Below are 27112 nucleotides of genomic sequence, written 5' to 3'. Positions count from 1 at the left end.
TCTCCAATCACATACAATAAATATCATATTTACATATTGGTCTGCCGCAAAAGAAATATCTACATGGCTGGATCCCCAGGTTGTGGCCTATGTAGGTGCACCAGGACACCACATCTATGGTCACAAGTAAGTAATAGGACTGCCAAAGGATATCTTTGGTGATAAAATCCATGTTTTCCCCGCAGTAAGAAAGGGCAAAATGTAGGGCAAAAGAAAAAAATCAAGATAGATGGAAGTGTGTTCAAGGATGCTGTTGTTGGCCGAAATATTCAGCCTTTCTTGTGAGTTCTCTCTATCCTCATGCACTTAGTTAGCATATAAAAACAGGGAGCTACTAGTTTCTTCACAGAAAGAAACTAGTACACTCCCATGTTAATTAGCCCTCTGTCCCTCCATGCTGACAAGAGAGTATGGAATGTGCTCACTGCTAAATTATAGGCCTGGATGGTAATTACCTGCATTATTCAACTGTACATATGACTCATTACAATATTTATTTGCTTCCCGCAAAACCACATTGCCCCCTTTGTCAGATGGCTTAATAACAACACCATGGTTCTCACGGCATAGCGCCACCAACGTTTGGTCTGGTTTTTAATTGCAGGACACTTGCGTAGCGCTTGTGCTTGCCCACAATGCCCTCACACCGTTACATGGAGACATCCGTGGTGTGGTGACTTTACCTCCTCAGTTTGTGGGTACTTCCTATTGTGGTACGTTTTTCAAGCTTGGATTTTAAAAGGTTAAAACCCATTTTTGTGCAGCTGTTTGAGCCCCTTACATTTCCATATGGCTCAACTAGTTGTGATTCTGTCTCATTGCCACGTGGTGGTTACTCAACACTTGTTGCAGGATGGGGTCCCCAATGCGGGGTCTCCCGTTGTTTTTGTGGTTGAAGCGGACCTGGGTTACGTTCCCTGCTGTTGAAGAGAAAGATCATACTTTTCATTCTTATAGAGTAGCTAATGTTCCTGTAGCTAGCTTACTGCCCTTATGCGATCATTGTGCTTCCTCGTATGGTCTGGGAGCACCAGATTTGGTTTAATGGCACCCTTACCCATCCTATTTCTTCTGTGTGCATGGGCCCCTCAAGTATTGATGAGACAACATGGGCTGCTTTGGCAGGTTTTACTCCATATCCACATTATGCCACTGCTACTGTGGCAGATGTATGTTTTTTGTACGCTCAAGTAGTTCATTTATATAGATTTTTGATTCAGTGTGTTGCTCGTGCCTTTTAGGCAGCTCCACCTGGGGCTGCACCTCTGGAGCAGACCCCACAAGGCGGAGTGCTTGTAATTAGCCCCATTTTATTAACTCTGTTACAGGTAAACAACCCCTTCATCACAAGGACTTTCTGTTTTGGATTGCTCAAAAAATTGATCAGCTTGATGCTGTTTTTCCCCTCACATGTCCTGTAGAGAAGCATAGGATCCTTACCATGTGTTTGCCTACTGGTCTCATCCCCCCCTTGGCCGACTGCAACACCTGGTGGACGGTGTTTGCTTCAGTGTATACACTTTGTTATGGCACCCCCTCGATGAGCGTTCTTCTGAACATTCTCAAACATGTACAGTATGAACAGATTTGTGGACGAAGCTAGTGGGTAATTTCCCCGTGATCTCCAAAAGTATTCTTTCTAATGTTAAAGATAAAGCAGGGTCCTTGATTATACGCCAGCAACCTACTGCTGTGGCCGTAGCCGTAGCCTCCTCCTGAAAAGGAAGGTCATACGTTTTTTCTTAAGAAATCTTGAGATAAATCTAGACAACAACATCAGACGCCCAGGTCTTGTGGCGCCCATCCACCATTGGAGGCTTCTAAGTCTAAGATCGCAGTCAAGGCAAGTCCATGTAGCCTAAACTGAACATGCAGCATTCTTTTGATGCTAAAGTCTAGAGAGAGGAACTGCCTCCGTATAGAGCCCCCTTTCCAAAAAAAGAAGGTTGCTGCATTAACAGAGAAATATGCCCCAGAATGTGAGAACCCTTCTCCCGGACAGGAGTTGGGCAGTGACAGTGTAGCCAAAGTCACCGTAGTTCACCAGACACTCTGTCGCTTCCTGGAGGCGAGAGCAACTGATACCTTTGTCATGGTTGAGACCGTGGATATCCGCTTTGCACCTCTTGATAGACTTTATCAATTAGACATTCACATTGAAGGCGATATTAAATGCACGATTTATTGGGACAATTTGACTTCTTCTTATGACATTTTATTGGCGGAGTTCGATTGGCCTCCCTGCTTTGTTCTTGCTTGTCCTCGGGGGGAAGATATAATCCTCCCTTATTTTTCACATCTTGTCTCTGAGGAGTCACACATGCTTATGTTTCTGAGTGGGCCCTTGCTTTGGCTTCTGCCCTGTACTACAACCAGGTTGGTTCAGATGTTAACTCTCCACAACATGTTCTTCCAATTTGTTCCACCCCTCAACCACAGCTTCAATATCCAATTAAACGCAACTCAAAGGCGTCCATTAAAGACATTCCTAGTCAGCTGGAGACTCAGGATGTTCTTGAGCCCTGTGTCTTTTCAATAGATAATCCTCTTTTTCCAGTTTTGAAACCTAACAGCTCGCATCACATTGTTTTGGATTATAGACATTTGAGTAGTCATGCACACTTTTGCAGTGCAGAACATGCACGGTACGGCCCTGAATAACAATATCATCCGTAAGAAGTTTGAAACTACCCTAGACATTGCTAACTGGTTTTTTAGTCACAACTTGGCTCCAGAGAGCCGTGATTGGTCTGCATTTACCCCCCTCGGTTCTCAGAGATTATATACTTGTTTACCAATGGGATATAGGAACAGCCCCAGTGTTTTAGCGGTGCATATTGTGTCTCTTTTACATGATATTGATCATGACGCTTTATTCTATGTCGATGACATATACCGTACTAATGATAAATTGAATCCTCATTTGGCAAAAGTGGATCGCTTTATTATGCGATTCGCTGAACTTGACTGCAAGTTCAATTTTGCAAAGTCTCACGTTGCGTTTCTTGCTGTCCTTTTTCTTGGTTATGAATTAACCCATGAGGGTAGAGGTTTGGCTCTCCATTTTTTGGAGAAGTCTGCGCAATTGCAACCACCTTCTACCCTCAAAGCATTCCAGTGTCGTAGAGTTTTTTTGAATTTTTGTCAGGACTTACTTTCCTGAGTACGCTCATGAACTAAACCCTTTTATGCTTTAATAAACCTGACTTTTCCACTTTCTCATGGCTTCTCGAACATACAACAGTCTTACACGACTTACAATCTGACTTACTTGCAACGCAGTTTTTACAGACCAGGCTTACACCACTAATTTGGTCATCCGGATAGTTCCATGTGAGATTGTTTTATACTTATGTCACGTTCAATGAGGGTGACACTGTTCCTATTGCTTAAAAATCACATCTTTACACTCCTGCTGAGATGCGTTTTTCCTCTACTCAAAAAGTTTGACTGCAGTGCAGATGGTCCCCCTTAAAGAATGGCCACTTGCTAAGGGTAAACACGTCTTTATTGTTTCACCAGTGCCTGCCTTAGAGGCAGTCACAAAAGCTAGCATTCCTAATTCTAAAGCCCTTCAATCACGTTGAAGAACCAGAACCTTTTGGGTCTGGCGGCGCAGGGCACACCCTAGTCTCCTGAGTTCTCCTGCTTAGCTACACAGAGACACGGGACACTCTGTCGGCGTTAGAAGATCAGATTTATTTAGCTGCAGCCAGTACAGTTATCCTAGAAGTGCACAAAGTAGGTTCTCAGGAGACTGCTACTTCACTCTGTGGCACATCAGGTTAAATACTATACAATGTTATAATCATTAATAAAAGGTACTCCCAGAGCATACAGGAAGGAGCCAATAAGGAAAGTTGCAAAACAAGGTGGAACCAATAAGAAAGATTTGAAAACAGAAGTGTCGGATAACTCGGGAAGACCTCTCCTCCAACTATGTTTGTCACCCCTCCCTCAAGCTAATTTATTAACAGATTCATAACTAACTTGCAGGTGGCGAGATACGTTTGTGTGTGTGGGAGGACAGTTGTGAAATGAGAGAAGGCTAGCAGGAGACAGTGAAGGCCAGTCGATAAGATAAGGTCAGGAAAGAATAGTGTGAGCCAACAGATAGTTGATTAGAAAAGCCAGACAGGGATTAGTGTACTCGGCTAGTTCTAACACCAGCTTTGCAAATAGAGGCCGAAGGTGTATTTCGACACCAGGCTACAGAAGAGGCAGAAATAGACTTTGTTCGCCGTGCTGCCTGAGTGATGGCAACACAAAAGGGCGGCGGGCCACAAAATGGGGGGTCGATTCGATCGTGATCGAAAATCGAAGTTCCTCAGACCCTCCTTTTGCCAGAACTCAGGCAAGATAGACTCATGCTAATTTGAGTCCACATCAATAGCCATGAGGTCATCGAGCTGTTGCTGTAACATCATTCGGATGTTCTCGGTTACTTGTGGTTTGGGTTTTGGGATGCACATAGTAGCACAGAGATCACAGATAGCGGGACCACAGTGCATACAAAGGCAACAGGAGAAAATAATGGTCAAAATTATACCAAGAAACGTCAATGCTTTCCAACCCCATTTAGACAGTAGTCCCCAAAACCATTCCGTTAAAGACCAATCTCCTTTGTCTTGATGAATAGACTCAGAGATTATGTGCAACTTGGAGATAGCTTGGTATACTGTCGGAGCGTCATTAGGTATGAAAATACAGCAACTTGACCCGATCAATTTGCATACTCCACCACGGTCGGCAAGAACAAAGTCTAAGGCAACTCGATTTTGTAATGTCATAAGACGATCCGCCTGTAGTTTTGCCGTGATGTTACTCAAGGCTCCTACAGTGATGTCTATCGTAGTCTCTACGACACGGACCAATTGCCTTATATTTCTGCTGTTAGCCATTGGACCCCAGAAGGGAAAAAATCCCTTAAGGAAATCTCCTCCCTCTTGTCCTGCGGTGTCCTTTGAGTCGATAATCCCTCTGCCGTATCTGGTTCGGTGATAACTTGCGGAGGCGGTGTACGTAGGGGGAAGAAGGAAGGCTATGTAACAAGTACCAGAGAAACCCGTGGGTAACCAGGTATAAGCTCTATTATAGCAGATGAAATAGGTGCCTTGAGACGGAACTAGAGGAGGCGAGTTCTGAGAGGAATAAACGTACGTGTAGGAGCAGTTATTCCTTGGTGTAGTGTCAGGAGAGTAATCATTTATTTGTAAGCAAAAGTTACCCTGGTGTGGTATGGTCCAAATCAGCGAGGACTTTCCTTTCTCAACTTTATCACTAAGACTGGACATATATTGGGTGACATTCCAATTAGTGTATGCCTTTCTTTCATCAATGGCGATTTTACTATTTTCCATGATTTTAGCTATAACTACCATACCTTTAATCAAAGAACTATGACTAAAATCCGGATAATTGATATGTGAACTAATAGATGGTCTGAACTTGCTTTGATAAGCATTAGAGAAAATGACAAAGTAAGCCAAGCAGAACCCTCATAAGAAAAAGGGAGAACTAGATATGGCATTCCTTTCTCTCTGGTGTGTGGCATAAGTCCACACACCCAACAATCAGTTGTATTAACCACTAATTGTTGCTGATGTAATAGTTGGTTAAAGGAATTGTTATAATACTCAGTTCTTCTAACAAGTTCATGTGAAGGAAGAGTATGGAAGAGGTGTGGAGAGACAGTAGAAGAAGACAAAGAGGAAGAAGGGGAGACATTTTTTGGTTGCAAAGCATAAATTATCCAACTTACAAACGCCAAAATAATATACAATAATATAGTAGCACATAAAGTTATGCTGAAACGACTGTACATTATTTTACAGGATGCTTTCTTCATTTCATCTTTTCTTTCTTCATTACCTAGTGTAGTTTCCATCTTACTAAAGGATGCTCACGGCAATCTTCCTCAATCACTTAAGTCACGATGTACCACCGTCCTATGACACTGAAGATCCTGCAGGCCTATTGCCACTTACTAAGGTCGTGACTCAGACTCCTACCGTGACCCTGCAACCGGGACAGAATACTACACAAGAAAAAAAGAGTTTAAATGTTCTTTGATCTAGGTCTTAAGTAATAACGTTCTTTCCCTGGAACATTCTGGTCTTGGAACAATGTTCGTGGTTCAGTTGTATCCAAGCGACGATGCGATGGAATTGCTTCCTGTAAAATGTCATCGTCCTCTTTCTCAGACAGTGTCCCACTCAGGTGTGCATCGCTGAAGGGTACAAATCGTGGAACTCTTTCGTTTTCACAGTCACCAACACCTCTGCGTACCCATTGATCGTATGGCAAAGGCAAAGGCACTTTCTTACAATGCACACCGTGAATCCAATTCTTCTTCCCTTCGACCTTAACTGCCGTCCTCGTGGTCAATAGGACCATCCGGGGCTCTCGCCATCTGTGTTCCAAATTGCTGGACCTCTGGAAATTCTTCACGCAGACCCAGTCACCTGGACGGATGGAGTGACCTGCATCTGTGGAAGCCTCCGGCAGAGTACTCTGAACCGGTTGATGAAGAACACGCAATTTACTCGTAAGGTCGTGTAGATAGTCAATCAACATTGGATATGGCAAGTCTGAGTATTTCTTAGGACGAGGGATTCCCCATACGTTAGCCGGACGGCCAAACACCACTTCGTATGGGCTAATTCCCAAACGAGAGTGTACAGCAGTTCTGGTGGATAGCAGAGCTAATGGCAAAGCATCGGGCCAATTGAGTCCTGTACTTGCTTGAACCTTTGCTAACTTCAATTTCAAAGTTCCATTGTAGCATTCTACTAAACCCGCTGACTGTGGTGGATGATTTGCCGCATGGAACTTTTGCTTGATACCAAGACCTGCACAAACTTTCTGCATAACTTGGCCAACAAATTCGCTCCCATTGTCACTCCAGACAATGCGCGGCAAACCAAACCTAGGGAAGAATTCTTTCAGAAGGATTTTAGCTGTGGATAGAGCTGGATTATCCTTTAGAGGGTATGCTTCTATCCATCTTGAAAAGGCGCATACTACCACCAGAACATATTTGAGGTTGTTGCATCGTTCCATATGAATGTAATCGATTTGCAACACCTCAAATGGATATGTCGGAGGAGCAAAGTGACCTGCTGGAGTTGGGGTTCCCTTTCCCGGGTTGTACATTAAACAAACAAGACAGTGCTTCACTACATTGTCTGCACATTTTGGGATACTCTCATTTTGCCATACTGGAGCCAGAAGTTTACAGATGCCTTTTGCACTTAAGTGGGCTGGACCATGTGCCATAGTAACCACTGGGAGAACATAGGCATCTGGTAACAGCCAACGTTGATGTTCGGATAATTCCACCCAACAACCCATCTCATCTAACATTCCCGTACTTTCTTTCCACTTGCTCATTTCCCTCTCTGAAGCCTCTTTCTGAATCTCTTTCACGCTTTCTATTGTATTCTCATACATTCCTCTTTCTTTAACCAAACTCGCAGGACCTGCCACATACATTCGACTTGTTGAATCTCTCGCTGTTTTCTTTGCTATTTCGTCTGCCAACGCATTTCCTCGACCAACATCATCCGTAATCTTTTTGTGTGCACTACACTTCACGATCGCTATTTGGGTGGGTAAGGCAAGTGAGTCGAGGAGATCAGTCACTAACTGACCATGTTGGATTTTGGTGCCATGTGAGGTGAGAAAACCCCTTTCCCTCCAGAGTCGCCCAAAGTTGAACGCTACACCGAAAGCATATTGGCTGTCAGTGTACACGTTCACTCTCTTCCCTTTTGACAATACACAGGCTCTTGTTAAAGCTATCAGTTCTGCTGCTTGTGCTGAATTATGTCTAATACATGCAGTTTCCACAATTGTGTGTAAAGTAGTCACAGCATAGGCTGAAACTGTATCTCCATTAGGCATTTTAAAACAAGAGCCGTCTACCCATAGAGTTCCATCCGGATTCTCTAGCGGTGTGTCTCTCAAGTCAATTCTTCCTTTTATCTCTTCCTCAGTACGGAAGAAACAGTCATGTTGGTCCTCAACACTTTCCTCGTTTGGAAGGGGCAACAAAGTAGCTGGATTTAGGGTATTGCATCGTTTGATGTGTATGTGACTAGCCAACAGCGTCAGCTCGTATCCCGTTAAACGTGCACTCGTAAGATACTGTGTTTTAGTTCTGTTTAGTAAGGTATCCACTGCATGTGGCACCATGACAATAAGAGTGTTATCCAACACTACTCCAGCAGACTGTCGGATAGAAATTGCTGCTGCGGCTGTCGCTTTGAGACAACTGGGCAATGCTTTAGCTACAGGATCTAACGTAGCCGAAAAATAGGCACATGGCCGCTGTTTGTCTCCAAATTGCTGTGTTAGAACTGACAATGCACAACCTTCTCTCTCATGAACATAGAGCATAAAAGGCTTAGTGTAATCGGGTGTACCCAATACAGGAGCAGAACACAGAGCGGTACGCAAGTCAGTGAAACTCTTTTGGCACTCATCAGTCCATGGAAGGGGCTGAGGCGTATCCTTTTGAGTGAGTGCCAACAAAGGTTTAGCAATTAGAGAGAAGTTGGGGATCCACTGTCTACAATAAGAAGTGATACCCAGAAAGGCACGTACTTCCCTTTGTGTGGATGGTACAGACATTCGCACAATCGCCTGAATTCGTTCTGGTCTCAATCGTCGTCCCTCCTTTGATAGGAGATGACCCAAATAGGTAACCTCTCGACAGACATACTGTAGTTTGGAAGGTGAAACCTTGTGTTTCAGTTTAAACAAGTGGTGTAACAATGCAACAGTGACATTTTTACAAATCTCTTCTGAATCAGCAGCTACCAACAGGTCATCCATATACTGGATGAGAGCAGCACCAGACGGCAAACGAAAAGTATCAAGATGACATTTTAGAGCTTGGCTGTAAATAGAGGGACTTTCACAATAGCCTTGGGGTGCGCGCTTGAACCGGAAGCTTCGGCCTCCAAGAGAAAAGCCAAAAATATCCCTACTCTCTTCTGCAATGGGGATGCTAAAGAAGGCATTCTTCAGATCTATAACAGAGAACCAGGTCACTGTGGAAGGTATCATTCTCAACAAAGTAGTGATATCTGGAACAACAGGAAATTGTGGGACAACAATTTTGTTTACCTCCCGCAGATCAATTACAAAACGGTACACAGGAGGCTGAGAAGGATCGGTGCGTTTGAGAACAGGAAGAATAGGACTATTGCATGTATTACCTCTCGTTTCTTCAACCACACCCTTCCGAATCAAGTCATGAATTATTTCCAAAAGCGCTTTCTCACCTTCAGCACAAATTCTATATTGTGGGATGCGCGGTAATTCAACATTAGGCTTGAGAGTGACAACATAAGGCGGAATCTCAAGACAACCCACATCATTCGGACCCGTGGCCCAAAGCGCTGTTGGAAGAGAAAGTAATTCAGGTGGAAATTGATCTTTAGACCAATACATTGGGGAGACCAATTTCTGTCCCAAAGTAAGATGTACACCAGAAGGAGAACAATATATCGTAGCATGCATTATTTTCAATAGATCTAGACCCAACAGATTCTCACCGCAACTATTCGTTAACAGAAGTGGAGCTTCTAAATCATAGGGACCAACTGAAATGGGCAAAGGACAAGAAATTGGATTGCGGACAGGGGCGCCAGAAAATCCTACGGAAACATTTGTTAAGCCAGACAAAGGTCCTCCAGGGAGTTTAGAATGAATGATAGAACTTCTCATTGTCCCAGTATCTAAGAGAAATGGCTCTGAAACACCCATCGTAGTGACGTTAACATAAGGTCCATTTTGATCTACTGGGATTGGCACAACTCCCTTACTTTGTCCATGGCTGTCCTAGTTGGCATGAAGACTCTCATTTCCATTTTCAACATAATAATCTTCATTATAATATTGTGTTGACCTAACATTCTGTTGATCAAAACAGTTCACGGAATTGGGAGAAGGAAGGGCACGCTGTTCTTGAGTCAACACACCTCGACCTCTACCTCTGTTTGCTGACTGGAGGCCAGCACGACCTCGTGGAGCAGTTAACGCTCCATTGCGCTGCAATAAAACCGGACAACTATTCTTAAAATGACCTTCCTCTCTACAATAGGCACATTGATTAGGACCTAACAAAGGTCGCGGAATGTATGGCTCAGCTTTTTGATATAACCTCTGAAACTGTGGGGGCTGCTGAATTTGAGGCTGAACATAACGTGGCGGATAGGCTTGTTGCAAGAGAACCTTCGTTTTTAATTCTTTCGTCTTTTTCTCTTGCTTTTCTTTTTCTTCTTTATCTCTATTCTCATAATATTGTGCAGTAGCCAATATCTGGGCCGAAGAAGAAACAGCCCATGAACTTTCAGAATCTTTTAATTTGTGTGACAGCTCAGGAAGCAAATTGAATACGAATTTGTCCACAAATAATCGCTGTCCACCCTCTGTAGCCATGTCTTGACCACTGTGGTTGATAAAGGTCTCTTCAAAACGAGTGAAGAAATCAGAAACACTTTCATCTTTCTTTTGCTTGCATGCTGCTAATTTATCCCAATTAACTCTCAGTGCAGGCACCATAGTTTTCATTAACGTAATGATCCTACCAGGGAGTTCCGAAATCAGAACGTCAGGCTTTGCGCCACCCACTTGGTCTCTATCTGTATCAGTTATAACATTCCAAGTAGCACCTAGTTCCTGTACATGATCCTCTCTTCAAATTTTAGCCCATATTGTCTGTGGGACTACATTTCCCATTAGCATGTCAATATCTGCTAGGTTCATGATGCAGGCGTCAACTGTCTGCGTTAGTTCTTTATAATAACCTGCAAGGTTCTTACGGGGATCCGGTATAGTTTGCTTAAGGGCCAAAACTTCAGATCTTTTCCAAGGGACATGTACCCATATACGCTGAAAATGAGCAGGAATGGGTGCATTACCACCTACTCCCGCAACCTCTTCTTTCCATATGGGAGGAACCTCTCTCATAGGATAATTCTTCGATGTCAGTTTAACCGACGGATCGGAATCAGGAAAAATTTGAGAAAACAGTAAGGATCTATAAGAGATAAGCGTCCTTATAGCTTTCTCAACCTTAGAACCCACAATAAGACCTTTTTCAAAATCAATCTGAACATTTAACAGATCTTGTGGGATCGGTCTCGAACTCACATCTTCCCATTCTTTAATGAGAGTGTCTAACATTACATTGAAAGCATATCTTTGCGGAGGCGCATTCCATTGCAAAAAGGTAGGCATAATATCAAGCACACTGTATTGTGGACCTTTCTTAATCCATTTTCGTGCCAAAGAGTCTAACTTCTCTCGTTCCTCAAAATCTGGGAATTGACTACGAGATTGTCTTCGAGCAAAATCCGGAGACACACTTAAAGCTCCAAAGAAAGGAGATAGAATACCAGTGACAGTGTCTGTGAGACGCTTACGCACAGACGGAGAATGAGACATAAGAATTGGGGATAAAGTATTAGGGAAACTGACAGAGGAAGAATCGATAGTTGCAGGAGGAGCTGAAGGCAAAGGAGATCTAGGATCAGGAGATGAGGGTAAAGAAGTTGAGACTAACGGTGAAACCGGCAAAGGTGGTAATACTGAAGGAGGCAAATGCAGAGGAGCCGGAACAGGCGGAAGTACCACTGGCGGCTGAACAGGCTGTAACGGCTGAGGTACATTGGCATTTTGCACATAAGGGGGAGGCAATCTTAATAAATGGGACATTAGGGGATCTTCTTCTATATCTTTCTTATTATCTGAAGGAGAAACAGGCAACACCGGATAGCATTTATCTATCGCCATACGATGCTGTCTTTCTGAAATCTCAGTCGCATTATCAATTTCATCGTCTTTGAACTGTTGGGCAGCCTGTATAATCGTCATACCCTGTGCCTTCCTATCTCGTTTTGCTTGTTTAATTTCTTTCTGTTTGGCTTCCTTTCGCCAAAGGCGGAAAGAGTCAAACATTGTTGGCCGGGCTTTTCCCTTCAATAAAACTGCTTCTAAATTATCTAATACATCAGGATAAAAGCTACCATTTTCTGGCCATTATAGAACACCATCTTTCTTCGTGTGTCGGGTCCATGACTCGTTAAAGGCAATGGGGCCGATACCATGTTTTGAATAGAGCTCATATGTGGGACTTCCAACCGAAGGAATCGGACAAGAGTCCTCAAGTCGGGAATCCCTGTTACAACCAAGACAACAAATTCTTCCAAACTTAGTCAGACCAGGCATCTCACGATATTTCCTGTCTGTTCACAAACTTCAAGGGAGTAAAACTCAGTTTACGCAGCACAAATGCACTTACCCTCGGTTTTGGCTGTTGCAACAGTCAAAGACTAAGGTCTACAAATACTAAGAAAACAAAGGACAAAAAAATTGTGGGCGCGACCCACGAAGATACTTAACTAAGGACGTCTTCTCACACCAACAGAGGCCCGTCTATCGTCTCGCCTTACCATACATCATCAAAGGAAGGGCCAAAGCAGGGCGGCAGTCAGGGCAGCGGTCGTCAGTAGCCGTCAGGAAGGAGTAACCACGCTTCAAAAGACCTTCGGACCACTTTCGACATACAGGGGTCGCTTAATGTGGCTCGCGAACCCTCCGGAATTTTCTTGCGGGGTTCCTCATGACCTTCAGGCAGAACCGGTACCACTGAAGCCGCCCAACGTTGGGCGCCAGTTGAAGAACCAGAACCTTTTGGGTCTGGCGGCGCAGGGCACGCCCTAGTCTCCTGAGTTCTCCTGCTTAGCTACACAGAGACACGGGACACTCTGTCGGCGTTAGAAGATCAGATTTATTTAGCTGCAGCCAGTACAGTTATCCTAGAAGTACACAAAGTAGGTTCTCAGGAGACTGCCACTTCACTCTGTGGCGTATCAGGTTAAATACTATACAATGTTATAATCATTAATAAAAGGTACTCCCAGAGCATACTGGAAGGAGCCAATAAGGAAAGTTGCAAAACAAGGTGGAACCAATAAGAAAGATTTGAAAACAGAAGTGTTGGATAACTCGGGAAGACCTCTCCTCCAACTATGTTTGTCACCCCTCCCTCAAGCTAATTTATTAACAGATTCATAACTAACTTGCAGGTGGCGAGATACGTTTGTGTGTGTGGGAGGACAGTTGTTAAACGAGAGAATGCTAGCAGGAGACAGTGAAGGCCAGTCGATAAGATAAGGTCAGGAAAGAATAGTGTGAGCCAACAGATAGTTGAGACGCGGATTAGAAAAGCCAGACAGGGATTAGTGTACTCGGCTAGTTCTAACACCAGCTTTGCAAATAGAGGCCGAAGGTGTATTTCGACACCAGGCTACAGAAAAGGCAGAAATAGACTTTGTTCGCAGTGCTGCCTGAGTGATGGCAACACAAAATGGCGGCGGGCCACAAAATGGCGGGTCGATTCGATCGTAATCGAAAATCGAAGTTCCTCAACGTTAGATTCAATGGACTACGTCTTTGACGTCTGCTGATGTTTCCGAGTTTCCTCAAAATGAACATGTTCATCCTCTGCCTAGTACACTGCTTCCTCTTGATCAGTATGAATTTATCATTTAATCTGATGGTCCAGCACAACTACCCATTGGTTCTAAGCAGACTTATTCAGCAGCTTGCGCTATAGTCGTAGGCAATATGATTGATTGAGTTTTCCACTGCACTTTGAGTCATACACAGTCTCTAGGTGACTGTACGGCGCAGTTGGCCAAGCTGAGAGCACTGCTATTGACTCTTGAGCATTCTTATCCTGAGTCTCTCACCATAGTAGTGTGTGATTCTTTCTACAGTGTGAAATCTTACAATGACAATATACATTTTTGGAAACAAAATGACTTAGCGATTACAAAGGCAGCTCAATAAAGTATAGAATGCTTTGGGTTAAGGTGGCTAATCTTAAAGATCCTAATCCAAAAAAGTATCCCACATGATATGGAGACAGTCGGGCACTATTCTCAGCTAGAGGGGCACCATCCTCTCAGACGTGGGGAAGCCACCACTTCCTGGTTATAAGGATAATCACTCAGTTTCCATTGAACATGTCAAGTTACACCTTCTAAATAGTATGCTGTGAGGTGTTCCTATTAAGAATGTTACTTTATAGCCCATGAGCTCCATACGTGTTGATTCTCCCTGGCTGCAGGAGGGGGATCTCAAGACTTCAGTGGATGTGAAGCCAGTTACACCTTCTACACATTCAGTAAAGGGCATTGTGTATGCTGATCTGCCAGTTGATGCCCCATCTGTGGTACGAGAATCAACTCCCCCTCCAGAATCACAGCCTCCTGTATTTCAACTGAGTTCCTTTTTATATCAATGAAGATAATTTTTCTTCAGACACTTCTTCATTGTCTTCTGTTTTGCCTTCACCACCAGCACGGATTTGTGTTTTCATCTCCTTGTTAAAACGCATGTATCTGGTTGTGCCTGGGATATCTATCTGGATCCCATTTTCCATGGTATTTCTGTTCATATGGATTGGGTTTGTGATTATTTTCTTTCCTTTTGATCATCGGCCATTACCTCCCAGAACCCACAAGGTGTTGACCCCACATTCTTCTTTGCAAAATGAAAAGAGAGCAGTCCCTTGATAGCATTTCAGCAGTCCCAGTCACTGATGGAATTGTATGGGATAAAGTACCCTTCGATGTATTTGGTCATGTGAAGACCGTGCAGATACCATGTGTTCTGTGTTTCCATGGGTGATGTCATAGTACCTGGATAGCATTCAGATGATTGGGATGTTGATATTGGGAATTCGATTTTTTCTGAATTGCAATATTACACTGTCTTTGACGCTAAGAATTTAAATTCTGCTAACTGTGCTGAGTTATTCTGATATCCTCATAATGGACATAATCGTTTGCATAGGACTAGTAGAAGGTGTCTCCAAAACAATTATACTCAATGGGAGCATTGTCCAATAAATGAAGTACCCATATTTCACTGGTTATAATGCATTAGACACAAAATCATACTATTTTAAATCGGTTCCCAGTCCTTGGAAGAAATATATGCTTGCTCAGACTAAGCTAATCTATACAGCTTCCTTCATTGAAGAATTAGCCTTAAAAGGCTATGATTACTGGAAAGTAAGTATCTTTCTAGTGCCCTAAATTGATTTCTAGTAAGTACTTGAAATCCATTTAGGGCACCAAGTCCTGGCAGGTCCAAGGTACGGAATCTTTGTTTCGTGCATGTCTCATACTTTCACAAATAATTTTTCTAAATGATACGATCTAACAAACTACTTGTATGGGACTGGCTAAAATTAAAGATTTGAATACTATTTCATTCCTCTCCCTGTTTGATAATTGGCAATCTCATACAAATTATACAGAAGATCAATTAAATGGCATGATATAAAATGGTACCTTTAATTCTCCAGTTATGGCTCCGGGTGGGTGGTTGGTGTGGCCATTAGACACTAATGTCTGTCTTGCCCATTTTGTAAACTCCACCTCTGTGTTTAAATTGAGTAGACCTGATCCCTGATATTCCCAATCCATGCAACATAACACTGTTACTATTTACTCTGTAGGTAAATTATGCCAACAATGGTTAGAACATTCCACATTTTCTTCAGTGAAACAACATCTTTCCATCTTATCTGAAAACATGAATCCTCCCGTTCTAAACAATTTGCATATGCTGCTTATCACGAAATTGGGAAATTGTCACAAATGGAGGCTGCAGTATGTTTACGCCAAATTGATCAAGATAATTTGGATAAAGTCCTTGCTGTGGTAGACAACACTATTAATACTTTGCCATCTCATATTTATAGTTTAGATAATATTGTATCGTCTGTCATTGATATTGTGTACAGTGATGTATTTACATTATATCATGGTCAGACTCAACTTAGATCCATAATGCAATTCAGTTGTACTCTCTAAACACTTACAAACAGGCAATTCTCTTGGCATTACCTTAGTTCCACCGCTTTGTTCTTACCCTTTAATTTGACAAGTAGACAGCAATCAATGGTTATGAAAGACACAAGTTATACTATGTCAAACATACAAAAACTTGAACAGCTTCCCTTTACAATAGCAGAAACACCATCTGCAGTCTGGTTAATGCCCTTAACCAGACTTTTCAGTTTAATTACTTACATGAAACCTTTCTCTGTGGGTAGATATGAACCTCTTGGGAGCAGTTATATACATGAATGGTCAAAGGGCTAAGAGAGAGTTTTTTTTACAGGGGAGAAATGTGACTCCACAGCCGGTCATTCTCTTGTTTGCCAACAAGTAAAGATTTATTGCACCTGTAATGTGTCTGCCCCTGATTTGGCTTGTTATTTGAAAGGAACTCCTGTTCCAGCTATTATTCCCACTCTTACATTGCTTGCGAATGAAGGCTATCTTGTCCTAAATATTTAGGACTGTTACGGTCTGTGGGCAGGAATCCCATATGTGGTGTCCATTCCCCAGTTAGTCACTGCAACAACCTTCTGTTTCCTCCTCCACACAGAAGTGTTGATAGTTCAATCTGGCTTTCTATTCCAACTTTGAAAACAGATTCCAGTATACTAGGCTGACTCAAAGTGTTCTTGTTTCAACAAGAGGGGGCTCTCATTTCAGCTCGCGAAACCTTTGAATTACAGTTGGTGAGAACATCCAGTAAAAGACAATCATTGTTAAACACAAATCTCCCCCTCCATTTTGGTGAATTGATTCATCGAATATTTAATGCATCTGATAGAAAAGCCTGGCCCACTTTTTTAAACATGTGGGCTCCAGCCTTGTGACCTCATTTCAAACTATTTTTGGAGTAATATTACCTTTTATACATTACATTTTTTCCAGCATGTTTGGTGGGTTCCAGCAGCTTCTCCGCCTGCTTTTGGGTCTCATAGTGCTGTTCCTGATACTCTGAAATGGATGCTCTAATTTTTGGTACTTCCAGGGCAGGCATTGCTGCAGCTGTACCGTGAGTGCATTCTACGACTCTTTGGGGTAGTGGCCCTGAACACACTGGATGCAGAGTTCTGTTTAACTTTCTGCTACGTCTACTTCACCTGTGTGCTGCCTGTGTTTCATTGCATTCGATCTCCTTTTCAATGGGATACGGACATCTGCATGGCTATGCTGTCACAAGGTGCCCTTGATTTTGAACTGTTAATGAATCCTTAAGAGGTGATTTCTGAGCTACAGTTTCTCTTTGCTCTAAGAAATTCGCTATATGGGACACTCAATTGAAAGCTAGGGGGGTGGTAACTGGCAGAATGTAGCACAGAATTGCCTGTGATGGATTTCCTGAATCATCCCAAGTTAGAAGTTGTGTATCGTACCACCCTTGTATGCTATTTTCTTTTTAGGTCAATAGGATAGTTGCTTTCCATGCTGACATAACATATGACATCTTGCAATTGTCTTTAGGTTTCCCTTAAATAGTCATCTGTATTCATGAGGACTATGTTGCCCCCTTTGTCGGATGGTTTAATGACCATTTTCAGATCTTTTTGTAGTGCTAGTATAGCTTCCCATTGGTCTTTCTGTAAATTATGGGTTTTCTTGGGTTCTTAGCTAAGGGACAGTATGTCATTTGCTACCAGCTCACCAAATACATCAATATTATCTCTGGGAAAGTTGTGGGATATAATTAAATCATCTCCTAAAATCTGTGTCCTCAGTAGCCCCAGTATCCATGTCCTGTATTATTCAAAGTTCCTCATATATATAGGGTCACAAGGATCACTTATTTCTCCCTGGGGTGGAGTATCTCTCCTTGACTCAAGATAGTGTGATGTCTTTAGTATTCCTATATCATCAATCGAAGAGTTAGGTAAGGTGTTAGAGGTCAGGGTTGGGTTAGTATCCTTCTAACTTTTTTGGAAGTGTCTTTTATTTAGTTTCAATTTCCGTAGACATTTGCACAGATCTATTCTGACCTGGGCACATTCCAACCCTGTTGTTAGGCAGAAAGTAAGACCTCATTTTAAAGTTTCATATTCGATATTTGAAAGTTCTTTTTTAGAAAGGTTAATTACCATTAGTTCTGTAGTTGATCCTTCCATTATACTTTCCTTTGGATTTGGCCACTTGGTGACTCTTTTTCTACCGTATCATCATTTTTTGCTTTTGTTCTTCCACCTCTTCCCTGGCCACTTTGTCTCCCTCTGCTGGAATGTTTGTGTTCTTATTAGATCAACCGGTATTCTTTGGAAAAAGAAAATCTTCTACTGATCCCAGATCTGAACTGAGATCGGTGCTTGATTCTCCTCTACCTCGTCAAGTGCAGCCATGGTTTCATCTTTTTTTAGTTGTAGTCTTGCTTTGTCGAACTTCCTATAGAGAAGGTCAGAATTCTCTCACTTGCATAATCTCCTTCATCACATTGAATTTCTTTTTGTTCTCTTTGGATAATTTTTTTCATGGATTTTCATCCTATCATCCGCACTTTTCAACATTGTTTGTACCAGTTCCTGATTTTCCTTCAGTTTTCAAATCGTCCAGTACACTTTGAATTTGTACCATTATTTCTTTCTTGTTCATCCCATGCATGGTGAATTAGGATTTCTAGCATATTAGTAGAACAAGGAGTTGTGTTTTCAGACCATTCTTTTAAAAGTTGTGGTTTCAGATTAGCCAAAGTGGGTATGATGAAGACCGACAGACCTCTTGGAATACGGCCGACTTTAAAGTAGTTCTGCAAGGAGGTGGCCTCCCACCAACAGCTTATCTCTCTCTTGTGTAGTTTTTCGAGGAGGTACCTCGTCTGTTTAATATTTTAGGTGAGCCTGGTTGGTACATTAGCTGATGGAGTGGTACTGATCCCACCTCCGTTGGACTTGAACATTTTGTGTGCAGATGCCTCCCTTACTTTAAAAAATGTGTCTGCCATGATTCATTATTCTCATCAAAACGAAGTCGCACAGAGTCAGTGTTCTATATATATCTATATATCTATCTATATCTATATCTATATATATATTACCTACTGGCGGTCGCCAGTAGGTAGTTATAGTTAGGACCACGTTTCCATAGGAAAACCTCAACATTCTATTTTGAATAACTTTGGCGCCGGTCGACGAATCCTCGCGAATTTCTCAAAATAGGTGGGGCGCTACGCTCCGCTCCTACCCTGAAAGTCTCGGGGGGATCCGTCAAGCGGGGGCTGAGATAAAAGGGGGGTCCCAAAACGCGTTTTTCCCATGCATTTTTCCATAGGACCTTTAGAACGAGCTACAGCCCGAACGGCTGAACAGAATTACTCAAAATTTGGCAGAGAGGTAGTCCCTAGGTCAAGGAAGTGCCTTTTGTAGGTTTGGTGTAAATCTGTTCAGTAGATTCTGAGAAAATAGCCTTTAAATCAATATATATATATGAGCCCGCTTACGGTACGCTTACCGTACGCTTACGGTAAGCGTACGGTGGCGTGCGCGAGCGCGATTCTGATTGGCTCTTAGATCTTAGTAAACATTCGAATCGGCCGAAACCAGGAAGCGGCGGCCGCCATTTTGTGTATTTCACTCTGAAAAAAAAGAGTGAAAACAAGGAAAGGGGGCAATGAGGAGAGTTACAGACCCCCTAACATTTGTGAGGGGGTCAAAGAAGGACTGTAAAGTACAAAGAAAACATTTATTGATTTTAAAAAAAATCACGGGGTACGCGTACGGTAAGCTTACGGTAAGCGTACGGTAGAAAAAAAAAAAAAAAAAAAAAAGAAAAGCAGATTTAAGAGTTTAGATATTAGGGAGCTCTAAAAAGAGCCGTTGTGTTTATGAAATGATTTTTTAGTGGTACCTACAAGTAAGTACCGATGCAGAGTCTAAGGTTCAAGAGGAAGACTCTGTTCCCTTCATCATTGAAGTGCACACCATCTCCTCTATAAATGTCTTGCATGTCATAACGCAAGTTGTTGTGGTAAATGGCACCCATACCATAGTCACGGAGGAAAGCAGAAACAGATTTGTTGACGTGCTTTCTTGCTTTGTCATCGCACCGCGTGCCCACCGTGCGTGCACGGCACTAACTGCGTAAAGTGGGCGCACGGTGCGCGAAGCGCACCGCGTGCTCACTGTGCGCGCACGGTGTGCGAAGCGCACCGTGCGCGCACGGAACGCGCACGGAACGAACTGCCTTAAGTGGGCGCGCACGCCACGAATGGCGTAAAGTAACTTAGCATTTAAAAAACCGTACAAATTCACTGAAAAAACCATAGGTTTCACACACGTTATAGTTAGGAATTAGCATTTAAAAAACCTTGCAAATTCACTGAAAAAACCATAGGTTTCACACATGTTATAGTTAGCGGAAATTTTACTGATAAAAAACCAATGAAATTCCCCCGTTATAGTTAGTGCAGGCAACTATAACTCACGCGACCGCAATCTTCTGCTGATGACATATGTGTCTTTATGAAAAAAAAATATTTGTAATATATGTATAGCTAAAAATGTATGTAAGAAGAAGTGGGCAAATAAGTGTCTAAATACAGTATTAGCATCAGCAGAGGATTGCGGTCGCGTGAGTTATAGTTGCCTGCACTAACTATAACGGGGGAATTTCATTGGTTTTTTATCAGTAAAATTTCCGCTAACTATAACATGTGTGAAACCTATGGTTTTTTCAGTGAATATATATATATATCTATATTATCTACTGGCGGTCGCCAGTAGATAGTTATAGTTAGGACCCTGTTTCCATAGGAAATCCGCAACATTCTATTTGGAATAACTTTGGCGCCGGTCGATGAATCCTCGCGAAATTTTCAAAATAGGTGGGGCGCTACGCTCCGCTCCTACCCTGAAAGTCTCGGGGGGATTCGTCAAGCGGGGGCTGAGAAAAAAGGGGGGTCCCAAAACGCGTTTTTCCCATGCATTTTTCCATAGGACCTTTAGACACAGCTACAGCCCGAACGGCTGAACAGAGTTACTTGAAATTTGGCAGAGAGGTAGTCCTCAGGTCAAGGAAGTGCCTTTTGTAGGTCTGGTGTAAATCTGTTCAGTAGTTCCTGAGAAAATAGCATTTAAATCAATATATATATGTGGGCGGAGCCTAACCACACATCTCATCCTGAGATCTGATTGGCTGTCAGCACTTCATCCAAGAAGTGTTGGCAGCCATCTTGGGACCAATATACATGATAGCACCTCATTAAAAAGCATTGCAGTTAATAGAAGATTTTAAGACTTTAGTTACATTATAAATCATTTGTTGATGGTACCATACTCATTTTAGGAATTGTGGTATGTTCTAAGGTGATTTCACCATGTGAAAAAGCCTTCTGCTGGGATATCATGATTGAGAGAAAAATATTTTCTCATGCTTTTACCACAGAGTTTTGGAAGGTGATCTATAAGCTAAACTGAGAGCTTATTTTCTGTAAATTCACATTATCTTTCTCAGTCATGTGAGAATGAAGTCTGACATTCTCAGTAAAACATGTACATCCAACAAGGGCAGAGACTGTCAGTTGATTCCTTTGTGTTCTACTGCAGCTTTCCAGAGTGTTCCAAAGAACTACTAGAGCGCTAACCGTCCTACTTATGATAAATGTATGGCACACCTGAAGCCATCTTGCTTGGATTAAAGTGGTAACTCTTAAAACATTTAATTTAAAAAGGAACAAAATGAGGGGGTTCATTTTTCCATAAAAAGTATGATTAGTGCTGCAGAAAGAAAAATTAGGGCACATTTTGAGTGACTTCTCAAATCCTGGCATGCAGACTGAAACATGCACTTTCAATACCAGCAGCAGTTTTCCCTGGTGAGCAGTAGCTTTACTACAGTGATCTAATGAGCAAAAAGAGTGCTAACATTCTGATTTTATGGCAAATGTGTGACACATTTGAATGCCTTCTTGATGGAAAACTGAAAGTATTTCCTACTGAGGAGACTGCAGTAAATGAGGAAATTAGGAAACTTCATAACAAATAAGTCTCCCAAGATGGCCACCAGAGACAAAAGAGCCCAAATGTAGCCCAAATATCACCCAGATGTAGCCCAAGTATAGCCCAATGACAGAATGTCCAAGAATGTTCTTAAAAACAACTAGAGCACTTACTGTCTTCATTATGACAAAAGTATGGCACACCTGAAGCCATCTTGATTGGAATAAACTGGTAACACTTAAAACATTTAATTTAAAAAGGAACACAATGAGGGGGTTCATTTTGCCATAGAAATTATGATTAATGCTGAAGAAAGAAAATGAGGGCACATTTTGAGTGACTTCTCAAATCCTCTTCTATTTCATTAAAAAATTCTGACATGCAGACTGAAACATGCACTTTTAATACCAGGAGCAGACTTCCATGGTGAACAGTAGTTTTACTACAGTGATCTAATGAGCAACTAGAGTGCTAACATTCAGAATTCATGGCAAATGTGTGACATATCTGAATACCTTCATGATGGAATCAAAGTAAAAAACTGAAAGCATTTCCGACTGAGGAGACTGCAGTACATGAGGAAATTAGGAAACTTCATAACAAATAAATCTCCCAAGATGGCCACCGGAGACAAAAGAGCCCAAATGTAGCCCAAAATCACCCAAATATAGCCCAAATATTGCCCAATGACAGAAGTGTGCAAAACACTTATTATTTTGTGTTTTTGCAGTGTTATATAGTGCAGACTTGTCAGGTATTGGAGTGCTTTACATGAGCATTGGTTACATCACACAAGAACAAATTCATTTTGGTTGTAGACATGGGGAGACTAAGTGATTTGACCAGAATCACAGAATGTCGAGCTGAAGCAGAAACTTCAACCTGGTTCCCCAGTTGCAAAGTCTGCAGTTCTGGAAGTAACACCACATCCTCTCCCCTAAGTGCAACATTTAATCAAGTTGTCAACTAGATAAAAAAACATAAAGATAACAAATAATTTAAAAGTGCTTTGTCGCTATTTGAAAACTCAGAAAATATGTCCTTATTTTAGTCTTTTAGAGCACTAACCATAATTTTGATGCCAATAAGACCCTCTCATATATGTAATTTCTAAAGGAATGCTCTAGGTATTACAGTTTTGATTACATCAAGATGATGTCAGGCGTTCCACACTTTTGTAATAAATATAGAATGTTAGCAATCTAGTTGTTCATTAGGATACTGTTGAGAGGCAGAGGCCAGGGGCACGGACTCTGAAAATTGAAGGCAGGTAGGAGGGTGCAAAGGCAACAATTTAACCACACTGAGCAGGCAGGAAGGGCCGTGGAAGCACAACAGACTATGGAGGGCAGTGGAAAGGGGGTCAGGGGCAACAAACCAACAATACAGGACTTGCAAGAGAGGCTGTTGGAGGGAAGATCTATTACGGGTCAAGGAAGCTAGGGGCGGTCCCCAGAGCCCCGGGAGCCACCACAGAACTGAGCAGGAGAGTGAGTCAGGGACAAAAGGGGCACCTTAATTTGAGCCGGGGTGCCTAGGAACGCTTGCTCCAAAAATGAAGAAAACAGACATATGAGACATGGAATTGGAGGCAGAATACAATGGCAGTTTAATGAGAAGATGCAACTTCAAAGAAACCGCAGAATAGAGACATAAAGTACAAAATACAGAATCCAGATAATCATACAGCTGTCATGATATTCTCTGTATCTCAATTAATGGACTGACAGAGAGAGAGAGAAAACACATCTATAAATGCATCATGAGAAACAAGTTACACCAAGGAAAATGTTACCTAGGGACACTCACATTTACTCTTAGAGCAAGCATTCCTGCAATTACAATACAACATCTTTTAAATGCAAAAGTAAAGAGAACAATGGTTAAACATAACATGACATTTCATATAGGTAAAATAGAATAAGATACTTCAAGCAAAGCCGAGCAAGACATTTTAAGCAAAGGAAGACAAGAGCTCCCAGTTCTTGGGGAAAACCTGCACAGCCTGTTAACCTACATACAGACGGCGAGGTTGTCCGTCGATATCTGTGGGTGCTCCCTTTTTATATCATTTTGTGGGCTCCTTTGCACGCTACATCTACCTACGTATGCTACCCAAAAGCTTCGTCTGCAGATTTTACCAGACATTTCGTCATTTACCCACTTAATGCTGACAATGGACTGGGTGAAAAGGTCAGTCTCTCAGGCCAATCGCTTATCGTAAGTTCCATAGAGCAAGCAGAAAATAATGGGTATTGTACAGGAATTCAATATATTCATGTATAAAATCTCCTCAGTTCTCCTAACTTGACGCTCTGCGGTTGCCACTTCCTTAAAAGCGGGAAACCTGCCCAGGAAGCAAGTACCAGTCCAGGATGCAGCCTACTGTATGTCGACAGCTTCAGGGGGATGTTGAACTTTGATACCGAGCACGGAGCACTCGGGTAGGGTGGGGGCTACTAGTTTGGAGTAGAAGGCCTCGCAGACCTGCCTTCAGACTGCTATACACTAAAATTGCAGAGCTATGGTCAATTTAACAAAGAGGCCTACATATTGAACAGAAGGGCCTACACAGGGGTTTTATGCTGGCTGAGTGGTAAGGATGTCTCAGGATAATTATATAGCAACACAGGACCCGCTGGTCAATTTAATACGGCCTACAAATGCGGCTGGCAGGGCAAGGACAAGGGTCTCATACTTCAGGTGTGGACAGAACGGGCCAGGGGCCCCCTGTGATACAAAATCTACCCTCCTTCAAGGCTGTGGCAATGTAATAGACCATTGTGGGCAGAAGGAAGAGGCAATGGTAGTACAACCATACATGCCAACAGACCCGATTCAGCCAGGAAACGTCCAATGTTTTTAAGCTCAAATGGGCTTTATTTGATCTGTCTCCTGTCTACAATATCCTCTTTTTCAATGTAACTCAAAGGGGAAAATCAATACCCCAGTTTTTTTTCAAAATCTCCCTCTTACCAAGTTCAAAATGTTCGCAAGTATGGTACATTGGATCATGGAAGGAAATGGGATAGGGACATGGACTTGGATAACAGAGGACAGGAGAGACATGGAGAGGTGCACCAAACTGACCCTGCAGGGCAGGCATCAGGGTTTGCAGCAGCACAATACACCACACAGGGCATGCAGGACGGGAGTGCAGCACAACAATCCATAGAAAGCAAGAGGGAGGGGACAGGACCATGCACATGGACAACAGAGAACAGAGGGGCAAGAGGCAATGGTAGCTAGCTGACCATAATGGACAGACAGGAGAGAAGGCTGCAGCATAACAGACCATAAAGGGCAGGAGGGACGGATCAGGGGCATTACAATGGAACAGACAAGCCAGGAGGGAGGGAGTAGGGGTCTGCACATGTAAACAGAGGGCTGGGGGCAAGGGGGCAGGGCAGGAGCAGCAAGATGGCCATGGAGGTCAGGCAGGATGGGCACTAGAAGCAAGACACAACATGAAGAGCAACAGTGAGACTGTGATGGCATACACACAGACCATGGAGGGAAGGTGGGAGGGGGTCAGGGGCAGCTAACTGACCACACAGGGAAGGTGGGAGGGGCCATGGCAGCACAGAAGACCATGCATGGCAAGTGGGAGGGTTAGTGGCAGCACAATGGCTATGATGGGCAAGAAGGAGGGTGCAGGGGCATGCACAAAGGACGATGGAGGATAGAAGGGAGGGTCAGGACCTGTGCACAGACAAGAAAGTTCAGGGGATGGGGCCTCACAACAGACCACACGGGGCAGGCAGGAGGAGCAGTTGCAGCACAACAGACCAGGGAGGGCAGAAGGGTGTGGCAGTACAATGGACCATGTAGGACAGGAGGAAGAGGATAGAGGCATGGCATGTGGACAGGCAGGGTGGAGGTGGCAGGGACAGGTTACAGTCATCTGACAATGCTAGGCAGGTGGGAGGGGAGTGGCAGCTCAACAGAACACTCAGAGTAGATAGGAGTGGCAGGTCCATGGGACATGGTGGGCAAAAAGGATGGAGCAGGGACATGCACAAAGACATCGGAGGGCAGGGGGAAGGAGAATAGGGGCAGCAAGCTAAGCACAGAGTTTAAGCAGGAGGTCAATGATGGGGCATAGAATTGGGCAATGGAGGGCAGGAGGAGTGGACTGGTACATCATACTAAATTGAGGGCAGTGGCAGCACATCAGACCATGCATGGCAGGAGGGAGGAGGCTAGTCCATGGATTCACACAACAGAGGATAGGGAGGAGGGGGATGGGGCAGCAAGCTAACTGTTCAGAGAAGGCGGGTATTAGAAACTTTATTGTTTTTAAAACATTTTGTCTGTGCAAACTACTTAAAATATGAACAAGTATGCAGCATAATCTCACTTTTATTCAGGAAGAAGAAGACGTTAGTGACTGTGACTCCGGGCTCACTTGTCAAAAACACCCCCTGACCCTCCACCCCCTATCGCAAAATGTAATGTCCGTGAAAAGGGTAGGTGAACACAGTGTTATATAGAACATAGTCCTGAGAGCACGATTGAAAATGAAAACTAGATATAGTGTATGGTATAAACTATGCACCAAAAAGTGTGATATAAGATGAACCAGGCGTGAAATATAATATGCAATACATTGTGCGCAATGACAGATTCATTGGAGAGCGCGAGATAGCACAGGCACTAGCGCGTGCTATGCAATATGCGCCTTAGAGTGTAATATGCACAGGGCAGTGTTGTGTAACCTAACTAGTCTCTAAAGTTGTAATATAAAATATGTGCTGGGGAGTGTAACGTTGCATATGCACTGTGACAAAGATATGGATCCCAAATTGTAATATGTATGGCATAGCACTGTGCGTTATAACATAGGCATCGAGGAAGGCACGTTAGATGGGGCAATATAACCCGTGCGAAGACAAGTGTGGCATGACATTTTCACGGGGTGGTGTTACAGTGCACATGGGCTAGAGAGTGTCATAGCATATGCACTAGCTAGTGGAATACAATACAGAGGTGTGTGGCACTCGGCAGGCAATGGTGGGTGTAACACAGCATTGGGCTCTGTCAGGAGCGCGCTGTGACTCGCAAGTGATGTTCGTCCCCTTTCCAGAGAGTAAAATAAAAAGTATTACACATCCGGCAGTGGATGTGTGTTTTATTAACTGTGAGGGGGGTTTCTTGCATAGTTTTGGTCGAATTTTTGTCGAATCCCCTTTGAATGGCTTGGTGTGCATGTGTATTAAATGTGCCCGTCAATAGCTACCCATGTTTGTATAAATAAACGACAAG

The sequence above is a fragment of the Triturus cristatus genome, chromosome 4_1 (assembly GCF_964204655.1).
Source record: "Triturus cristatus chromosome 4_1, aTriCri1.1, whole genome shotgun sequence".
NCBI lineage: Eukaryota > Metazoa > Chordata > Amphibia > Caudata > Salamandridae > Triturus > Triturus cristatus.
This window is presented reverse-complemented; position numbering follows the sequence as displayed.